The 21,866-nt window shown below is 44.7% G+C and overlaps 2 non-coding genes across 2 annotated transcripts; both read right to left on the bottom strand.

The window, feature by feature from the left end:
- On the bottom strand, positions 1-84 carry TRNAL-UAA (transfer RNA leucine (anticodon UAA)). Its single transcript has one exon. It is a non-coding gene; the product is annotated as a tRNA-Leu (tRNA).
- A 14,175-nt stretch (positions 85-14,259) lies between these two features.
- Positions 14,260-14,343, bottom strand: TRNAL-UAA (transfer RNA leucine (anticodon UAA)). Its single transcript has one exon. It is a non-coding gene; the product is annotated as a tRNA-Leu (tRNA).
- Between the last annotated feature and the right edge of the window lie 7,523 nt (positions 14,344-21,866).

Genomic DNA, 21,866 nt, shown 5'->3' on the forward strand with positions numbered 1-21,866 from the left:
TGCCAGGTGTGGGGTTCGAACCCACGCTCCCTCTCGGGAACCAGAACTTAAATCTGGCGCCTTAGACCGCTCGGCCAACCTGGCTGATATTGTATCTGAAGGAGTCAGCTTTTCTGTAGGCTTTCAATCATACTCACTACAATGTTCCGACATCAGTAATGTGTGCTCTATGCTTCCATCGTCTCCAACAAATTATTGTTCGATAATAGTTTTTAAGTGTTTGGAAAGCACGATATAATCGTAGTACGTCTCGTCAAAATGCGTTTGTCTAACAGTAAGGCGTGCCAATTTTTCAGGACATATTCCTCAAATTTAGCAGAAGAAAATATGTTATAAGGACATGCGTCGGGAAACGCTTTATTTCCATGTTAGAACACATTTTCTATAACGCTACACAGTATTTAATTCTCATGTGTAGCAGAGAGGAACGGAACGCACCAGCATGGCCCACGAAACTCTTTGTTTCATGAAATGTCCGAAATGCCCGGTTTCTTGTACCGGAATTTAATGCGACGGTGCACTAGTTTGCTACAGAAGGGCTGATTTGGGCTTGCAATAGCCAAATAAAACTCATAAACTAATAAACCAAGTTTGAGAATTAAAGCCGAGGAAAGCTTTCTCAAGATTTAGAACTGATTTATCTTGCAGTGTTTTATACTGTAGCACACCAAACCACATGGCATAACAGCCCTGAAGTGCTACGGCCTACCGAGCGACTGCTGCTCAGTCCGAAGGCCTGCAGCTTTTGAGATGTCATGTGGTCAGCACGACGAATTTACTCGGCCATTATTCTTGAATTTCTCGACCAGGGCCGCCATCCCGCCGTCCCCCTCAATTGTGATCATGTAGGCTGACTGGACCACGAAATCCTTGATCTGGCCGGGAATCAAACCTGTGGCCTCCAGAAAAGAAGCAGACACGATAAGGCTACACCACAGTGATGGCATGTTTAACATTGTACCTACCTTAATAGAAACATTGATACTTTCTTTCTTCCTTTCTTAATCTGTTTACCCTCCAAGGTGGGTTTTTCCCTCGGGCTCGGCGAGGGATCCTACTTCTACCGCCTCACGGGCAGTGACATGGAGTGCGAGACATTGGGTCGGGGATACAACTGGGGAGAAGAATCAGTACCTACCCCAGGTGGCCTCACCTGCTATGCTTCCCTTGTGGGAAGATGGGAAGAATGGAAGGGATAGAAAAGGAAGAGAGAACGAAGCGACCGTGGCTTTATGTTAGGTACCATCCCGACAATTTGCCTAGAGGAGAAGTGGGAAACCACGAGAAACCATTTCGAGGATGCCTGAGGAGGGGGTCGAAACACCATGTACACAGTTGACCTCCCGAGGCTGAGAGGACCCAGACCTCGTACTACCTTTTAATTTTCGAAACAGGGCCGGGAATCGGGCCCGGGCCTTCGCGTGTGGCAGCTGATCACACTAACCACTACACCACAGAGGCGGACAACATTGATAGAAATAAATCAAGTTATGAGTTGAGGAAATGGATGACTTAAGGGAATTTCCCCTACGATGGAAACCTTCGAAGGGCTGGCATCGTATTTTACCCAAATTCACTCTGTAGGTATCTTTTGGGTCCGCCTGTGTGGTGTAGTGGTTAGTGTGATTAGCTGCCCCCCCGGAGGCCCGGGTTCGATTCCCGGCTCTGCCACGAAATTTGAAAAGTGGTACGAGGGCTGGAACGGAGTCCACTCAGCCTCGGGAGGTCAACTGAGTAGAGGTGGGTTCGATTCCCACCTCAGCTATCCTGGAAGTGGTTTTCCGTGTTTTCCCACTTCCCCTCCAGGCAAATGCCGGGATGGCACCTAACTTAAGTTACGGCCGCTTCCTTCCCTCTTCCTTGCCTGTCCCTTCCAATCTTCCCATTCCTCCACAAGGCCCCTGTTCAGCCTAGCATGTGAGTACCACCTGGGTAGGTTACTGGTCTTTGTCCCCAGTTGTATCCCCCGACCCAGAGTATGAAGCTCCAGGACACTGCACTTGAGGCGGTGGAGGTGGGATCCATAGCTGAATCCGAGTGAAAGAATAAGAATAATAAGAATAAGAATAAGAAGAAAATATCAAAATACCTTATCCCGATCGTCACAGGTCCGTCACATATATCTGTACCGGGTGGTACACCTCCACGCCGCTAATTCAAACTTTGCGCCAGTTAAAATTCCCCTAGTGGAGGAAGCCTGAACTTTAACTTCCATATTAATTCAACGATTTCTCAGAAGATGTCATTACTGTAAATTTTGAAGTGTTCTGAACTATGTCAGTTTCGATTCATTTTTGTTTTATCTGTAGCAAGAAGTGTGAACATTCTCTTCTAGAGGACACTACTGAAGAACTACAATGGTGCACCCTAGTGCGAAGTGAAGGAACCTTTTTTTTTTTTTGAAGAAATTTAGTACTTATAAGTTTGTTCGTTATTAAATTTCTTTCAGTCATTGTTTAAGTTGGCAATGTTAAGCGTTTCTTTCCGCCAGTTTTGAATTTGACCAATAAGGAATCTCTGTAATTAATTTTACACCAATAAGGTGTTTCTTCTTCGTCTAGTGTAGTAGTTTTTGCCATTAACCAATAAAAGGCTTGTGGGCGGGTGTTCTCATTCATGAAACGCCTCGAACTTTCCACGAGGGTATATAAACTGCTGATTTTCGGGTCTCCGGGCCACTTCAGTAACATCTATCAGTGTGTAAAGTACGTAGCAGGGGGCGGGAAGCGCCTCTTTCTTCGGGCAGCAGTTCAACCACCAGGTAATGGCCTTTTAATAACTTCTTTTCTTGCTAGCTCAGCAGTTTAACTCTCGGGGCAGGTCCGAAGCCTTTTACCATGTAACTTTCCCCTAAAATGTAAAGACACTTGGTATCAATTCTATCTTTTTAAACTACATATTGGGATAGAGAGTGCTTAACCCTCTCGAGCTCCCACTCATATTGCATTGAGGTGAACTTATTTTCACAACCGTTTCTTCCTTAACGTAATGTAAATTGTCTCCTTCTATAAGTCAGCTCTTCAGTATGGGATTAGCCCTCGCATTAGAGGCCTAGTGCCAAGTAGGTTTTAATAAGGCGTATTTGGAGTGCAGTTTCGCCTCCTCTCAAGTTGGTATTGTGGAGGCCATGTAATATTTCTGTTTCTTCACTGAATAGGCCTCAGTAGATTGGGTATTTTACCCCTGTGTATATGTCCTTGGAAGACAGCTTGAAAGTGGAGTTTGGTGTGGCCTTTGATAGGCTTGAACTTATGAGTGGGTTGCTCTTTCTTAAAATTTATTTCTGCGTGCCTCGAGGAGGCTTTACTGTTTAATTGGGAGCAAGAGCTCCTGGGCATGATTGGGGTCTTCTGCCCCTTTGTTGAATCTTGTATATCGTAAGGTTGGGCTTATAGCTCAAGAATTGTGTGTCTGGCTCTTGGAGCCCAAATCCTGTAACACTGTAATTGTACTCTCTCGAATTCTTGCTAGGCTACTGAGTACCTGTTATAATTGTTATTTATTGATCTTGAAAAGAAAATATAACCTTGTTAAATTTTATCATAATTTTAATTTCGTATTTTGAGACCTGTTCGCCCCAGCACCTTCTTTCACCTCTGCACATCCGCAATACTCCGTAACAAGTGGTAGCAGAGCGTGGTTGAATGGGTCTCAATTTAGCCCCTTTTGACGGCTAAACATTGCTTTGATTCGAACTCTAACAATTTTCTCTGTTGCTGGATTTTTCCTTTTCGTTTTTCAAAATTGTTTAATTTTTTGTCAGCATGTCCGGCCCTCGTGAGGTTCTTCATCCTTTCTATTTGCGTAAAGAGGAATTAATTTACGAACTATCTCTCAGAAATGTTCAATCTGGAGGCACGGTTGCAGTCGACTCCAATAAGCTAAAAGATTCCCTTGATTTGCCTATTACCATTCCGACTTTGGGAGAGAAAGAGATTGACGATGCTCTCTCCACGATCAATAGTAATACTACTGAGCTAGGATCTGTAGTTAGTTTTTTTGAAGAAAATGATCCATCACCTAATCAACTCAAAAGAGTACAGGCTAGGTTGTACCACTTTTATAATAGGGTGTGTGATCTATTGTCTCTGAAGTTAAATGACCTTCGGGGTAAGGAAGCTAGTGCCCTTGCTGAAAACTTGTCCGAAATGTCTAGTAAGGTTAGTCAGTTGTTATCTGGATCTGCGACTTCCAAAATCGACCAGCCTATGATCGTAAATATAGTAAATGTGGAGGATTCCTCTAAAGAGGAAGGAAAGGATACTGAGGCGACCACACAACGAACATCTGCCCCATCAGAATCAGTGTCAGATCGTCGCAAGTCCATTCCACCCTTCGTGTTAAATAATGCTCCTTCTTAATCTGCTTCTCTGCCACTTAGGCCCCTTCCTACGACGTCTCCTGGTTTCAGCAGTTTACCCCACCCATTAGCTATGTTGCTTAGAGGTATCTCTAAGTTTTCGGTTAACTCTACCAGTGACGTAATTGCATTTTTACGGTTTTTAGTTGAGTTTCAGGACCATGCTCTTGTTTTTTCTCTTTCTCCGTGTGAAATTTTGCAGATAATTTATCCCTATGCAATTGGTGTTCTCTCGGACAAAATTGTTAGAGCAATAGCTGAACAGTCATCTATTGAAGATTTTCATGCACACCTTCTTGCAAATGTCATTCCTGCTCGTGCGAGGTCATCTCTGATTCAGAAGTACTATTATCGAGTACAGAGACTGGATGAAAATCTTGCTGATTTCATACAAGACATTAAATTCTATACCAGGGTGTTTGCTCTTCATTTTCCTGAAGATCAAATTGTTCGGGCTATTGTAGAAGGTATTTGTCCACCTTACCGATCATACTTGTGTTTTGCGTTGCGTCCGCAAACTTTCGCTGAGCTAGAAGCTATGGCTGTATCGGCCGAAGGAGTTAGATACGCCGATTCCTTGCGTGTCGCGAAAGAACCCCCTCCTTCTTTTAGTAATCCTCGGCTTCCACCTCGCCGACCAGTCACACCCCGTAAATATTATGCTTGCGGGTCGCCTGACCATCTTCGCAATAAATGTCTATTGATCAAATCGAGTAGGGCAAATAGTGGAGCAGGTTCATCACAAGGCTGTTTTAAATGCGGCGCGTTCTCCCATATTGCCAAGAACTGCCCTAATACCAACAGACCCCCTCTTGCTCAACTTCGGGTGCAACTTCCAACAACAATCAAAAGTGACTAGTGGCTTCGGCTGAGTCGACTAATCCATCTTCCCGAGGCTCAGCCCCTGTTAAACAGGTCGAAAATTCAGGGAAAATTCAGTCTTCAAATTTATCTTTCGAATGCCCCAAAGAATGTCTTAGGATTGCGGCGAACTCCCCCGCACCCGTACCTTTTCTCAAAATTGAGTTAAATAATGAACCTGTAACAGCTCTTTTAGATTCAGGCAGTGTTTGTTCAATTATTTCGGCTCAATGGTATTCGAAATTGAAATATATTTGTAAACTTCCTGACTATTGCTCATCTCCTGTTCAATATGTTTCGGCTAATTCTTCTCCATTAGAAATTTTAGGTTCCTTAAAAGCCAAAATTCGTATTTTAAAATTTACTTGGAAAGCTAAATTGTTTGTGGCCAAGCACTTGTCTTGCCCCATTATATTGGGAGCTGACTTCATTTTTCACACTGGTCTTGTGCTTGATCTTCAGAGTAGGTCGTGCACTTTCAAATTTGCGTCTAATTGTAAAATCCCCTTATTGAAATGTAATTCTGCATCATGTTCATCTATTTCGCCTAGCCAGGATGAGATGTTGTTAGACCTTAGACATCTACCTGAGGAGCAGGCTGATAGTATTCGTAAGTTGTGTCAGTCGTTTCCAGAGGTGTTCTCTGATACTCTTGGTGTTACTGACCTTATTGAATACAAAATTGAGGTCACGGATTCGATCCCTGTCCGTTTTCCACCATATAGGCTATCTCCACCTAAAATGAAGGCTCTGAAAGAAATCATTGATCAAATGTTAAAGGATGGTATTATTCGGCCCTCTAAGTCAGCGTATTCTTCACCTATTTTTCTAGTCCCGAAACCCCCAGGTGGCTTCAGGCCGGTGATTGATTATAGGGCTCTCAATCGGAAGGTGGTGTTGCAATCTGTGCCCCTTCCTGACTTTCATGCTTGTTTTTCGTGGTTTCGTAAAGCTAAATTCTTTACCATCTTGGACCTGAATCAGGCCTATAATCAAATTCCCCTAGCTGAAGAGTCTAAACACCTTACAGCGTTTGCCACGGATTGGAATTTGTATGAATACAACCACGTGCCTTTCGGGCTCCCCACGGGAGCAGCTGTACTCACTAGACTGCTAGATAGGGTCTTCTCCGACATCAAATTCGAGTACTTGTATCACTATCTTGATGATGTCGTCGTATTTTCGGAGACTTTTGAAGAACATATAGATCATCTGCGAGAAGTTCTCAATCGCCTTCGTAAGGCTGGGTGAACTGTGAAGTTGTCCAAGGTCGCCTTCGCTAAGCCTTCAATGTCATTACTAGGGCATATTGTCTCGCTCGATGGTGTTGCTGTCGATCATTCTAGAACACAGGCCATCCGTGATTTTAAACCTCCCAAGGACATCAAAGGGATCGCCAGGTTCATTGGTATGGTGAATTTCTTCAGGAAGTTTATCCCTAACTTCGATAATAGAGCGGCGCCCTTGAACCTTCTTCGTAGGAAAGGCATCAAATTTGAGTGGGGACCTTCTCAGCAAGCCGCTTTTGAAGATCTTAAATTAGCTCTGTGTAATGCCCCTGTTCTGGCTATGCCCGATTTCTCCAAAAAATCATCGTCCAAACCGACGCGTCGTCGTCGGCGGTAGCTGCAGTCCTTCTTCAAGAGACTGAACTAGGGAGGCGACCCATCGCCTATGCATCTAGGACTCTATCGGCTCAAGAAGCCAAGTATTCCATCTATGAGCTTGAAGGTTTGGCAGTCTTATTTGCCTTAGAAAAGTTCCGTCTCTATCTAGAACATGTCAAATTCGACCTGGAGACCGATAATCAAGCCTTAAGCAGGGTCTTAGGTAGGCCGCGTCGTACTGGTCGTATAGCCCGGTGGGCCATCCGAATTTCTGCCTTCCAGTTTGACGTTAGGCATATCAGAGGTACTGAAAATGTTGTCGCAGACGGACTCAGCCGTATGTTTTCCAACGACGTCGAGACCCATGAACCGGTCGATAGTTCATCACCTCCCGAGTCCATACTATCTGAGGTTAATGCCATCTTAACAGATGCTCCCATGCTCTTATGGACCTTGAGAAATATCAACGTGAAGATCCAACGCTGGCTCCGATAATGGAAACCCTTTCTTCTAGGGAACATGTTGTCCCTTATGTACTGAGGAATGGTGTTTTATGTTGCCTTTCGAGGCATGATAAGATGATGAAAGTTGTCGTTCCAGCTGTTCTTGTACCTATGATCTTCAAGTACTATCATGAGGCCCCATTAGGGGGGCATCTAGGCATCTTTAAAACTCGTGAGAAGATTCGTGAAAGGTTCATCTGGAAAGGTATGGACGGTGAAATCCGTGAACTAGTAAAGGCTTGTAAAGCTTGTTTGCTTAGTAAACCAACCATGTCCACCAAGGTAGGCCTTTTGTCTTCTCATCAAGCGTCGCGCCCTATGGAACGCCTGTATATTGATTATGTAGGGCCCTTCCCCCAGTCAAAGGGAAATGCCAACAAGTTCATCTTTGTATGTGTAGATGGTTTTACTAGATTTTCTTGGTTATTTCCGACTAAGCTGGCTACCGCTCAGTCCACCATTACTTGTCTAAATTCAATCTTTGCTTCTTTTGGTCCGTGTCAATATATTGTGTCTGATAATGCTAAGGCGTTCACATCTAATCTACTTCGTAAATTCTGTTTTGACCTGTCCATCTCTCATGTGACTACTTCTGCTTATTATCCTCAACCATGTCTGGCTGAACGGGTTAATCGTAATCTCAGGTCGGCCCTTATTGCCTATCATCATGAAGATCATTCTAGGTGGGACACGTCCCTGCATTGGTTAGCTTTTGCTTTGAACTCGGCTGTTCATGAATCACATAAATTTACTCCAGCTTCGCTGATGTTCAAGTTTGTTCCCAACACGCCGCTCTCTAACCTCTGGTCTCTGAGTGACATTCTACCTGAGACAATAGACCCGGACAACATTAAAGATCTTTGGAAGAAGGCTAAAGCCAATCTTAAGGTGTCTCATGAAAAGGTTAGGGAAAGATATGATCGTGGACGGAGACCCACCAATTTGAAGGTAGGCGACCAAGTGATGGTCAAGAATTTTGTTCCCGCGGGCAAGCTTGCCCCCAGATTTCATGGGCCGTGTATCATTCTCGATTTCCTTACTCCCGTTACCTTATTGTTAAGCAATCCAGCCACCGAGAGGATATTTAGGGTTCACCTGTCACAGGTGAAACCTGTATAAGTTCTGTGTTAACTTGCTTCATATAATTTTAAAAGAAATAGGAAGGTTATATTTTTTGAGGGCTTTCACCTTTAAGGCCTTCTGCCCTTGGGATCTGTTTCCTTTATGTGTAATTATTTTTGTAAACCTTCCCCGCACAGTTAAACTGCCATCCTGTCCTTGCCACGGCCATTACCACGCTCCCGTCTCCTGCTCCACAACACACAGTGGCTTATAAATGCCATGAATATCTGCACGCCGCTGGTCCCTCAACCTCTCCACAAAGCCTGTGCCCTCAAAAAGATGATGGTCCAACAGAATTCTGCCGTCGAGCTTTAATGTTTCAGTGCCCCCGCAGCAGCGCGGTGCCGTACCGCTCCTGAGGCAGGGTACGGGCCCGCCCTTCCCCAGTGAGGCCAACCTGTGTACGGCGAGCGGGAGTCCTCCTCCCGGCCAAGGCTGATGTGCGGCGCACAACCTGCAACTGGCCCGCGACCTGTATGTTCGCCGCGGGCGCGGCGTGCTTCAACTCCACTACTCCTCTCATAGTGCGGGCGAGCGGTATCTCAGGGTACATGAGGGGTCCCAGCGGCCTCCTCTGGACACAAGCTGCAGCGGCCGGTCTGGCCGTCTAACCTAATCAACCTTGAATATATTTAATCAGCTACATAGACATTTAATATCAACATTACTACTATTTTTGAATTCATCGACAATATCTGGTGGACTTAGAAAATTTTTCTCCACTTTCAAGAATTAAAGGTTTTTTCCTTCTGAATTCAACTTCTACAAGCACAAAGACATTACATCAATAGTAACCAAAGAATTTTGAAACTGGATCCAATCATTTAAGAAAATTTGGTTGTAAATACTTCTGCAATTAACTTCTATATCAACATCATAACTTGGTCCTTATTTTAAAACAAAAGTTTATGTTCTTCTGTGTTACCCCTTGGAGGGACTTTTGGGAGGGGGGGGAGGTCTGTACCGGTTGGTACACCTCCACGCCACTAATTCAAACTTTGCGCCAGTTAAAATTCCCCTACTGGAGGAAGCCTGAACTTTAACTTCCATATTAATTCAATGATTTCTCAGAAGATGTCATTACTATAAATTTTGAAGTGTTCTGAACTATGTCAGTTTCGATTCATTTTTGTTTTATCTGTAGCAAGAAGTGTGAACATTCTCTTCTAGAGGCCACTACTGAAGAACTACAATGGTGCACCCTAGTGCGAAGTGAAGGAACCTTTTTTTTGAAGAAATTTAGTACTTATAAGTTTGATCGTTATTAAATTTCTTTCAGTCATTGTTTAAGTTGGCAATGTTAAGCTTGTCTTTCCGCCAGTTTTGAATTTGACCAATAAGGAATCTCTGTAATTAATTTTCCACCAATAAGGTGTTTCTTCTTCGTCTAGTGTAGTAATTTTTGCCATTAACCAATAAAAGGCTTGTGGGCGGGTGTTCTCATTCCTGAAACGCCTCGAACTTTCCACGAGGGTATATAAACTGCTGATTTTCGGGTCTCCGCGCCACTTCAGTAACATCTATCAGTGTGTAAAGTACGTAGCAGGGGGCGGGAAGCCCCTATTTCTTCGGGCAGCAGTTCAACCACCAGGTAATGGCCTTTTAATAACTTCTTTTCTTGCTAGCTCAGCAGTTTAACTCTCGGGGCAGGTCCGAAGCCTTTTACCATGTAACTTTCCCCTAAAATGTAAAGACACTTGGTATCAATTCTATCTTTTTAAACTACATATTGGGATAGAGAGTGCTTAACCCTCTCGAGCTCCCACTCATATTGCATTGAGGTGAACTTATTTTCACAACCGTTTCTTCCTTAACGTAATGTAAATTGTCTCCTTCTATAAGTCAGCTCTTCAGTATGGGATTAGCCCTTGCATTAGAGGCCTAGTGCCAAGTAGGTTTTAATAAGGCGTATTTGGAGTGCAGTTTCGCCTCCTCTCAAGTTGGTATTGTGGAGGCCATGTAATATTTCTGTTTCTTCACTGAATAGGCCTCAGTAGGTTGGGTATTTTTACCCCTGTGTATATGTCCTTGGAAAGCAGCTTGAAAGTGGAGTTTGGTGTGGCCTTTGATAGGCTTGAACGTATGAGCGGGTTGCTCTTTCTTAAAATTTATTTCTGCGTGCCTCGAGGAGGCTTTACTGTGTAATTGGGAGCAGGAGCTCCTGGGCATGATTGGGGTCTTCTGCCCCTTTGTTGAATCTTGTATATCGTAAGGTTGGGCTTATAGCTCAAGAATTGTGTGTCTGGCTCTTGGAGCCCAAATCCTGTAATACTGTAATTGTACTCTCTCGAATTCTTGCTAGGCTACTGAGTACCTGTTATAATTGTTATTTATTGATCTTGAAAAGAAAATATAACCTTGTTAAATTTTATCTTAATTTTAATTTCGTATTTTGAGACCTGTTCGCCCCAGCACCTTCTTTCACCTCTGCACATCCACAATACTCCGTAACAATATCAACCAGGATTGATTCAGTTATTACATTTACTGCCATGTAAGGACATATATTAGTGACACTAAAAAGTAGGTTGTATGTGCGTGACCTTTTTGCGGACAATCGTCGCGCTAATTCAGGTAAGTTTTCAGAAAAAGTGAGATTAGGTAAAGGCAAGGCCTGGAAAGGAAGAGCTGTGGCTATAATAACAGCCCCAGCATTTGCATGATGGAAAATGGGGAAACTGCGGAAAACAATCTTCAGGGCTGCCGATGGTGCGTTTCGAACATATGATCTATAGAATGCAAACTTCATCTATATGATCCGTACAAGTCATTTGGTTACACAATAATGTATAGTTTCATCTTCCATTCCCAGAAGCTATTTAGACTACACTCACCGTAACAACACTATAATCACTTCCACGTACGGTGGTGTGTTGCTTTAGTGTTGATAATATTATGTGATTGTATTTCCATCGAAAGTGATATTCACACCCGTGGGCAAGGCATGCTAATGCTTAGCCATATTTGAGTAATGTGTAGGAAGACGACAGATGACTAAATCGTTAGGCGCATGCACCGACGATTTCATTGGCTGCGACAAGCAAAATAGTAGCTGGGAAGATACTTAACTTTCCATTTTCGAACCAATATTGAAACTTTAAACGATGTATATCTAAACACCGACTGAACATTGTTTATGTAATGAAAGGTTGTGATCGTCTTAAGTTTTCTTCTTTTGCTATTTGCCTTACTTCGCACCGACACAGATAGGGTTTATGGCGATGATGGGATAGGAAAGGCCTAGGAGTGGGAAGGAAGCAGCCGTGGCCTTAATAAAGGTGCAATCCTAGCATTTGCCCGGTGTGAAAATGGGAAACCACGGGAAACCATATTCAGGGCTGCCGACAGAGGGATTCGAACCCACTATCTCCGGATGCGAGCTCACAGCTGCGCGCCCCTTACCGCACGGCGAACCTGCCCGGTGGCAGCTAATCACATTAACCACTACACTACACAGGTATACTACATCCTTACGAAAACCCGTAAGTAGCGTGAGACATTGGGTCGGAGGATACAAGTGGGGAGAATGACCAGTACCTTGCCCAGGTGGCCTCACCTGCTATGCTGAACAAGGACCTTGCGCGGGGGATGGGAATAGTGGAAGGGTTCCTAAAACCCGTAAATGCCCTGATAACCAGATGAAGAAATTTGCAACCTTCATTTACAATCCCATTTATGTGATTACTCCAATAAAGATCATTCCTTATATTAACCCCTACCGAGCTCGATAGCTGCTGTCGCTTAAGTACGGCCAGTATCCAGTAGTCGGAAGATAGTGGGTTCGAGCCCCAATGTCAGCAGCCCTGAATATGGTTTTCCGTGGTTTCAAATTTTCACACCAGGCAAATGCCGGCGTTGTACCTTAATTAATGCCAAGGCTGCTTCCTTCCACTTCATAGGCCTTTCTTATCCCATCGTCTCCATAAGGCATATCTGTGTCGGTGCGACGTAAAACAAATAGCAAAAAAGTACATATATTAACCCCTGGGTACTTACGGCGATCCCATGAAGATCTTTCACTCCATCAACGCAGATATTAACACTGAGAGGACTTTTCCGATTTGTAAAACTCACAACCTGTCTGTTCACCCAGTTTTTTCATCAAATGATTGCCTGATGTCCATCAAATTCTGTAATACCTCATCGGCCTCAGTGCCACCATTTCCAGGTCTGTACACTCCAAACATCAACTGATATGTTATCTTTAGAGATAAGTCTTACACTTAGCATTGCATGTTTATAATCCTTATATTTTTCTTATCTCCAAGTTCTTCTTTCAGAAGAAGGAATACCGCCTCCACCTTCTCCTCATTCTACAATCCTACCGTGTGTCTACGGTAAACAGTTCAGTTTCGTGAGAGCATTTCCTCATCCTTATCCATGAATCATCTCCTATTACAATATCTGGTAAATATTAAATTACTTAATTCTCTTCCTTTCTTCAAGATACTACTTTCTTTTTTTCGAAATCTCTTTACCCTCCAGCGTCCTACGCGGACACAGCGAGGGATCCCACCTATAACACCACAATGCAGTGTCCTGGAGCGTGAGACTTTAGGTCGGGGGGTACAACTGAGGAGGAGGAGCAGTACTGCACCCAGGTGGCCTCACCTGCAAAGCTGAACAGGGTCTTTATGGAGGGATGGGATGATTGCAAGCGGCCGTGGCGTTAAGTTAGGCACCATGCCGGCATTTTTCTGGAGGAGAAATGGGAAGCGACGTAAACCACTACGAAGATGACTGAGGCGGGAATCTCAACTCAGTTGACTTCCCGAGGCTAAGTGGACCCCACTCCAGTCGTCGTACCACTTTTCAAATTTCGTGGCAGAGACAGGAAATGAACCCGGGCTTTCGAAGGGTGGCAGCTAACTACGCTAACATCTACACTACAGAGGCGGACTACAATACTTCTACAGTTCAATACTAACATTTTAATGTCACCTCTTCTTCTCTTTCAGAACCCCGTACCATTATAACCGCATTCTAGTCCACGACGATCCGTTGAATGTACCTCCCTTTAACTTTCCTAAACGATATACGTACCCTACGGTTCAAGTGAAGGCCATCTGAGCGCAGATCCTATTTCCTGCCTACCCATTAGGATCTACAAATTTCGGTCCCAATTTCGCACGCATCCATTCCATAGTCTCCGATCACCTTCCAGTGAGTATCAGTCCTGCACATTATCCCACTGATAACAATCCCCGCTTCCTTAAACGTCACCTGCGCTACATTAACCACATCCCACACATCCCCAACTATGTAGGTACTTATACCTGCTTGCCTTACATCGTTGGTACCAATGTGAAAAACTACCACCATCTCCTTACCCACCTCCTTCACTTCTAGTTTCCTCAGCATCTGCCTGAACATAATTCGTGGATAACACACCACCCTGGTCTCCTTTAATCAGCACACTTTCCCCACATGTCTAGCAATGGAGCCCCCTCATTACCAGATCGTCAACCCCTCATACGTTATTTGATTCCTTACCCTCTGGTCTCCACTATCTTTCCTGACGGCCGCAGAAGCTAAGCCTACTTCATCTCCTTTTTTTCCCTCCCATGACCCTCTTCCACCTCTCCTTTTGTATCCTCTATTTTACATTTCCAATCGCTACCTTTTCCTTTCCTCCTACTTTCGCAATTTTCTCTTCCTCATCTACCCTCTGCAGTGACCCGTACCGATATATCATGGATACCTCAGCTGAATTCTCATTTCATGTGATGGGACGTATGTCTTGTGTCATAAGCATTTACGTGGTCAGTGAATTATTCTGTTCTTATTGGGAGCAGTAAAAATGCACTGCCAGGTGTGGGGTTCGAACCCACGCTCCCTCTCGGGAACCAGAACTTAAGTCTGGCGCCTTAGACCGCTCGGCCAACCTGGCTGATGCTATGGTGGAAGGAGTCAGCTTTAACTGTAGGCTTTCAATCATACTCGCTACAAGGTTCCGACATCAGTAATGTGTGCTCTATGCTTCCATCGTCTCCAAAAATTATTGTTCGATAATAGTTTTTAAGTGTTTGGAAAGCACGATATAATCGTAGTACGTCTCGTCAAAATGCGTTTGTCTATCAGTAAGACGTGCCAATTTTTCAGGACATATTCCTCAAACGTAGCAGAAGAAAATATGTTATAAGGAGATGGGTTTGGAAACACTTTATTTCCATGTTAGAACACATTTTCTATAACGCTACACAGAATTTAATTCTCATGTGTAGCAGAGAGGAACAGAACGCACCAGCATGGCCCACGAAATTCTTTCTTTCATGAAATGTCCGAAATGCCCGGTTTCTTGTACCGGAATTTAATGCGACGGTGCACTTGTTTGCTACAGAAGGGCTGATTTGGGCTTGCAATAGCCAAATAAAACTCATAAACTAATAAACCAACTTTGAGAATTAAAGCCGAGGAAAGCTTTCTCAAGATTTAGAACTGATTTATCTTGTAGTGTTTTATACTGTAGCACACCAAACCACATGGCATAACAGCCCTGAAGTGCTACGGTCTACCGAGCGTCTGCAGCTCAGTCCGAAGGCCTGCAGGTTTTGAGATGTCATGTCGTCAGCACGACGAATTTACTCGGCCATTATTCTTGAATTTCTCGACCAGGGCCGCCATCCCGCCGTCTTCCTCAATTGTGATCACGTAGGCTGACTGGACCTCGAAATCCTTGATCTGGCCGGGAATCAAACCTGTGGCCTCCAGAAAAGAAGCAGACACAATAACGCTACACCACAGTGATGGCATGTTTAACATTGTACCTACCTTAATAGAAACATTGATACTTTCTTTCTTCCTTTCTTAATCTGTTTACCCTCCAAGGTGGGTTTTTCCCTCGGGCTCGGCGAGGGATCCTACCTCTACCACCTCACGCGCAGTGTGATGGAGTGCGAGACATTGGGTCGGGGGATACAACTGGGGAGAAGAATCAGTACCTAGCCCAGGTGGCCTCACCTGCTACGCTTCCCTTGTGGTAAGATGGGAAGAATGGAAGGGATAGAAAAGGAAGAGAGAACGAAGCGACCGTGGCTTTATGTTAGGTACCATCCCGACAATTTGCCTAGAGGAGAAGTGGGAAACCACGAGAAACCATTTCGAGGATGCCTGAGGAGGGAGTCGAAACGCCATGTACACAGTTGACCTCCCGAGGCTGAAGGGACCCAGACCTCGTACTACCTTTTAAATTTCGAAGCAGAGCCGGGAATCGGACTCGGGCCTTCGCGTGTGGCAGCTGATCACACTAACCACTACACCACAGAGGCGGACAACATTGATAGAAATAAATCAAGTTATGAGTTGAGGAAAAGTATGACTTAAGGGAATTTCCCCTACCATGGAAACCTTCGAAGGGCTGGCATCGTATTTTACCCAAATTCAGTCCGTAGGTATCTTTTGGGTCCACCTGTGTGGTGTAGTGGTTAGTGAGATTAGCTGCAACCCGCCGAGGCCCGGGTTCGATTCCCGGCTCTGCCACGAAGTTTGAAAAGTGGTACGAGGGCTGGAACTGAGTCCACTCAGCCTCGGGAGGTCACCTGAGTAGAGGTGGGTTCGATTCCCACCTCAGCCATCCTGGAAGTGGTTTTCCGTGGTTTCCCACTTCTCCTCCGGGCAAATGCAAGGATAGCACCTAACTTAAGGTACGGCCGCTTCCTTCCCTCTTCCTTGCCTGTCCCTTCCAATCTTCCCATCCCTCCACAAGGCCCCTGTTCGGCCTAGCATGTGAGTACCACCTGGGTAGGATACTGGTCTTTGTCCCCAGTTGTATCCCCCGACCCAGAGTATGAAGCTCCAGGACACTGCACTTGAGGCGGTGGAGGTGGGATCCATCGCTGAATCCGTGGGAAAGACCGACCCGGGGGGGGGGGGGGGTAAGCAGATGCATAAGATTAAGAATAAGAATAAGAAAAAATATCAAAATACCTTATCCCGATCGTCACAGGTCCGTCACATATATCAACCAGGATTGATTCAGTTATTACATTTACTGCCATGTAAGGACATATATTAGTGACACTAAAAAGTAGGTTGTGTGTGCGTGACCTTTTTGCGGACAATCGTCGCGCTAATTCAGGTAAGTTTTCAGAAAAAATGAGATTAGGTAAAGGCAAGGCCTGGAAAGGAAGAGCTGTGGCTATAATAACAGCCCCAGCATTTGCATGATGGAAAATGGGGAAACTGCGGAAAACAATCTTCAGGGCTGCCGATGGTGCGTTTCGAACATATGATCTCTAGAATGCAAACTTCATCTATATGATCCGTACAACTCATTTGGTTACACAATAATATATAGTTTCATCTTCCATTCCCAGAAGCTATTTCGATTACACTCACCGTAACAACACTATAATCACTTCCTCGTACGGTGGCGTGTCGCTTTAGTGTTGATGATATTATGAGATTGTATTTCCAACGAAAGTGATATTCACACCCGTGGGCAAGGCATGCTAATGCTTAGCCATATTTGAGTAATGTGTAGGAAGACGACAGATGACTAAATCGTTAGGCGCATGCACCGACGATTTCATTGGCTGCGACAAGCAAAATAGTAGCTGGGAAGATACTTAACTTTCCATTTTCGAACCAATATTGAAACTTTAAACGATGTATATCTAAACACCGACTGAACATTGTTTATGTAATGGAAGGTTGTGATCGTCTTAAGTTTTCTCCTTTTGCAATTTGCTTTATTTCGCACCGACACAGATAGGTTTTATGGCGATGATGGGATAGGAAAGGCCTAGGAGTGGGAAGGAAGCAGCCGTGGCCTTAATTAAGGTGCAATCCTAGCATTTGCCTGGTGTGAAAATGGGAAACCACGGGAAACCATATTCAGGGCTGCCGACAGTGGGATTCGAACCCACTATCTCCGGATGCGAGCTCACAGCTGCGCGCCCCTTACCGCACGGCGAACCTGTCCGGTGGCAGCTAATCACATTAACCACTACACTACACAGGTAGACTACATCCTTACGAAAACCCGTAAGTAGCGTGAGACATTGGGTCGGAGGATACAAGTGGGGAGAATGACCAGTACCATGCCCAGGTGGCCTCACCTGCTATGCTGAACAAGGGCCTTGCGCGGGGGATGGGAATAGTGGAAGGGTTCCTAAAACCCGTAAATGCCCTGATAACCAGATGAAGAAATTTTCAACCTTCATTTACAATCCCATTTATGTGATTACTCCAATAAAGGTAATTCCTTATATTAACCCTACCGAGCTCGATAGCTGCTGTCGCTTAAGTACGGCCAGTATCCAGTAGTCGGAAGATAGTGGGTTCGAGCCCCAATGTCAGCAGCCCTGAATATGGTTTTCCGTGGTTTCCCATTTTCACACCAGGCAAATGCCGGGGTTGTACCTTAATTAATGCCGAGGCTGCTTCCTTCCACTTCATAGGCCTGTCTTATCCCATCGTCTCCATAAGGCATATCTGTGTCGGTGCGACGTAAAACAAATAGCAAAAAAGTACATATATTAACCGCTGGGTACTTACGGCGATCCCATGAAGATCTTTCACTCCATCAACGCAGATATTAACACTGAGAGGACTTTTCCGATTTGTAAAACTCACAACCTGTCTGTTCACCCAGTTTTTTCATCAAATGATTGCCTGATGTCCATCAAATTCTGTAATACCTCATCGGCCTCAGTGCCACCATTTCCAGGTCTGTACACTCCAAACATTAACTGATATGTTATCTTTAGAGATAAGTCTTACACTTAGCATTGCATGTTTATAATCCTTATATTTTTCTTATCTCCAAGTTCTTCTTTCAGAAGAAGGAATAACCCCTCCACCTTCTCCTCATTCTACAATCCTACCGTGTGTCTACGGTAAACAGTTCAGTTTCGTGGGAACATTTCCTCATCCTTATCCATGAATCATCTAGTATTACAATATCTGGTAAATATTAAATTACTTAATTCTCTTCCTTTCTTCAAGATACTTCTTTCTTTCTTTCGAAATCTCTTTATACCCTCCAGGGTCCTACGCGGACACAGCGAGGGATCCCACCTATAACACCACAATGCAGTGTCCTGGAGCGTGAGACTTTAGGTCGGGGGGTACAACTGGGGAGGAGGAGCAGTACTGCACCTAGGTGGCCTCACCTGCAAAGCTGAACAGGGTCTTTATGGAGGGATGGGGTCATTGCAAGCGGCCGTGGCGTTAAGTTAGGCACCATGCCGGCATTTTTCTGGAGGAGAAATGGGAAGCGACGTAAACCACTACGAAGATGACTGAGGCGGGAATCTCAACTCAGGTGACTTCCCGAGGCTAAGTGGACCCCACTCCAGTCGTCGTACCACTTTTCAAATTTCGTGGCAGAGACAGGAAACGAACCCGGGCTTTCGGGGCTGGCAGCTAACTACGCTAACAACTACACTACAGAGGCGGACTACAATACTTCTACAGTTCAATACTAACATTTTTATGTCACCTCTTCTTCTCTTTCAGAAGCCCGTACCATTATAACCGCATTCTAGTCCACGACGATCCGTTGAATGTACCTCCCTTTAACTTTCGTAAACGATATACGTACCTCTACGGTTCAAGTGAAGGCCATCTGAGCACAGATCGTATTTCCTGCCCACCCATTAGGATCTACAAATTTCGCTCCCAATTTCGCACGAATCCATTCCATCGTCTCATTTAAATCTCCGATCACCTTCCTGTGAGTATCAGTCCTGCACAGTATCCCACTGATAACAATTCCCGCTTCCTTAAACGTCAGTAGTATAATTGGATGGTTCTGCGGCACCTCCGCCGCCGCACGCCTCCTCCTCCGCCGCCGCCGCCGCCGCCCGCGGGAAATTTGAATTTTGGCGCGAGATTTGAATTTGTAAACAAAGCCACGTGCTTTTTGACAGCTGTCATCGACAACAACGCAACGCTAACCTCACTGCTGCCATCTTGACGGGCCTAAACCTCACTAGTGCCAACTTAACCTAACTAGCATGAGGTAAACAAAGCCACGTGTTTTTTGACAGCCACGTGCTTTTTGACAGACAACAACGCATCGCTAACCTCAGTACTGCCATCTTGACGGGCCTAAACCTCAGTAGTGCCAACTTAACCTAACTAGTGCGAGATAAACAAATCCACGTGCTTTTTGACAGCCACGTGCTTTTTGACAGATTTGTAAACAAAGCCACGTGCTTTTTGACAGCTGTCATCGACAACAACGCATCGCTAACCTCAGTACTGCCATCTTGACGGGCCTAAACCTCAGTAGTACCAACTTAACTTAACTAGCGTGTGGTAAACAAAGCCACGTGCTTTTTGACAGCCACGTGCTTTTTTGACAGCTGTCATCCGCCATCTTTAAACTACAGAGCACCGTGCTGCCCTCTTTCATCACCTGTCATCGGCAGTGCTGCCATCTTGACAGACCTAAACCTTAGTGCTACCAACTTAACCTCACTAGCTCGAGATAAACAAATCCACGTGCTTTTTGACAGCCACGTGCTTTTTTGATAGCTGTCATCCGCCATCTTTAATCTATAGAGCACAGTGCTGCCCTCTTTAGCTACTTACCTTTGAAATGTGGTAGCGGATAATTTGAAAAATGCTTTTCGACAAGCAGCCATCTTTAATCCAGAGAGAACAGTGCTGCCCTCTATGTGGTGGCGGCAAATTGAAAAATTCCACGTGCTCTTGTTTGGAAACAAACTCACGTGCTTTTTCGACAGCTACCATCCGCCATCTTTAATCTATAGAGCACAGTGCTGCCCTCTTTAGCTACTTACCTTTGAAATGTGGTGGCGACAAATTCCACGTGCTCTTGTTTAGTAAACAAACTCACGTGCTTTTTTGTCAGCTGTCATCCGCCATCTTTAATCTATAGAGCACAGTGCTGCCCTCTTTATCGTAGTAGATGTAAATTCGTCACAGCTGTCATCCGCAGTGCTGCCATCTTAACGGGCTTAAACCTTAGTGCTACCAACTTAACCTTACTAGCGCGAGATAAACAAATCCACGTGCTTTTTGACAGCTGTCATCCACCATCTTTAATCTATAGAGCACAGTTGGTGCCCTCTTTAGCTACTTACCTTTGAAATGTGGTGGCGGATAATTTGAAAAATGCTTTTTGGTAGCAGCCATCTTTGAGCACCGTGCTACCCTCTTTTGTGGTGGCAGGCAATTCCACGTGACAGCAGCCATCTTTAATCATGAGAGCACCGTGCTGCCCTCTATGTGGTGGCGGCAAATTCTACATGCTCTTGTTTGGAAACAAACTCACGTGCTTTTTCTGACAGCTGTCATCCGCCATCTTGCATCACAAACCTCAGTGCTGCGCTCTTTAGCTAGATACCTTTGAAATGTGGTGGCGGCAATTTGAAAAAAATCTATGTGCTCTTGTTTAGTAAACAAAGCCACGTGCTTTTTATGACAGCTATCATCCACCATCTTTAATCAATAGAGCACGGTGCTGCTATCATGCAGGCAATTTCATCACCTGTCATCCGCCATCTTTTAATGAACAGAGCACCGTGCTGCTCTCTGTAGTAGCGGGCAATTTGAAAAGTTCTGTTAGCTGTCATCCGCCATCTTTAATCAAGAGAGCACCGTGCTGCCATCTATGTGGTGGCGGCAAATTCTACGTGCTACGCGCAGCTGTCATCCACCATCTTACATCGCAAACCTCAGTGCTACACTCTATGTGGTGGCGGATAATTTAAAAAGAAAAATTCTACATCAGTCCTCTCTCGACGCTAATTGCACAAGATGGTGACTATACATGACTCCTTAAAGGTGCTTATGCAAGATGATCGCTATACATAGACGCCCTTGGGATGCTTGCGCAAGATGGCGGTTATACAAGGCTCCTTATGAGGGATGCTTGCGCGAGATGGTGGTTGCTCTTATGAGGCGGCTTAAGGATCCATGACTAGAGACGCCCTAAGGATGCTTGCGCAAGATGGCGGATGCAAGATGGCGGCTATACATAGCTCCTTATGAGACAGCCAGTACTCGATACAACATGTGATCAGAACATTGATTGATGTGTTCAGAACACTGTACTCGATACAACATGTGATTAAAACATTGTGTGGTGTGTTCAGAACACTACATAAGTAGAATCGAACGCTGTATTAGGGGATACCTTTGTTTAGATTGAAACATAACAAGACTAGAATTGAACACTGCACATTGATTGATTGATGTGTTCAGAACACAAAATAAGTAGAATCGAACACTGTACTCGATGTCGTTAACTTCAACATGTGATTAAAACATTGTCTGGTGTGTTCAGAACACTACATAAGTAGAATCGAACGCTGTACAACATGTTAGGGGATACCTTTGTTTAGATTGAAACATAACAAGACTAGAATTGAACACTGCACTCGATGTCGTTACATGCGATCAGAACAATGATTGATGTGTTCAGATCACGAAACAAGT

Source organism: Anabrus simplex, chromosome 3 (genome assembly GCF_040414725.1).
Source record: "Anabrus simplex isolate iqAnaSimp1 chromosome 3, ASM4041472v1, whole genome shotgun sequence".
NCBI classification, from domain to species: domain Eukaryota; kingdom Metazoa; phylum Arthropoda; class Insecta; order Orthoptera; family Tettigoniidae; genus Anabrus; species Anabrus simplex.